The sequence below is a fragment of the Penaeus monodon genome, chromosome 32 (genome assembly GCF_015228065.2).
Source record: "Penaeus monodon isolate SGIC_2016 chromosome 32, NSTDA_Pmon_1, whole genome shotgun sequence".
NCBI lineage: Eukaryota > Metazoa > Arthropoda > Malacostraca > Decapoda > Penaeidae > Penaeus > Penaeus monodon.
The window spans coordinates 24,197,759-24,198,164 of record NC_051417.1 but is presented as its reverse complement, the minus strand read 5'-3'; the positions used below and the strand labels follow the sequence as shown (position 1 = coordinate 24,198,164).

Below are 406 nucleotides of genomic sequence, written 5' to 3'. Positions count from 1 at the left end.
AATTACCTATTCTTTGATGTTGTAATTAATACAAGTCTGCATTATTATTTTAAAAATGCCAACACTTCATAATGTCTCAGTTATGATTGAGGTAAGAAAATTCTGTTTCATATACCATACACTGAAATTTATTTGGTGCTAATGATCATATGTTTATACAGTTTAGTCACATAAATGCCAGATAAATTACATATCAGTTATTTTGCCTTTGTATGATATTCACATATGTAGTAGGACTAATTCCCATTGACAGACATATACTAAAATCTTATCTCCAGTGTGCACTCAACAGTGCAGTCACATTTTTAACACAGACATTCTTATTTGGTACATAACTACATAGTTTGGTGCATTAGAATGAAATGAGTGAGTGGTTAAAGGTACGATTAGGTCAGTTATATATTTA

The 406-nt window shown here is 29.8% G+C and overlaps 1 pseudogene across 1 annotated transcript in view; it reads right to left on the bottom strand.

The window, feature by feature from the left end:
- LOC119593740 overlaps positions 1-406 on the bottom strand; it is a 62,523-nt pseudogene that overhangs the window by 1,544 nt on the left and 60,573 nt on the right. The gene's annotated exons all lie outside the window — the stretch shown is intronic.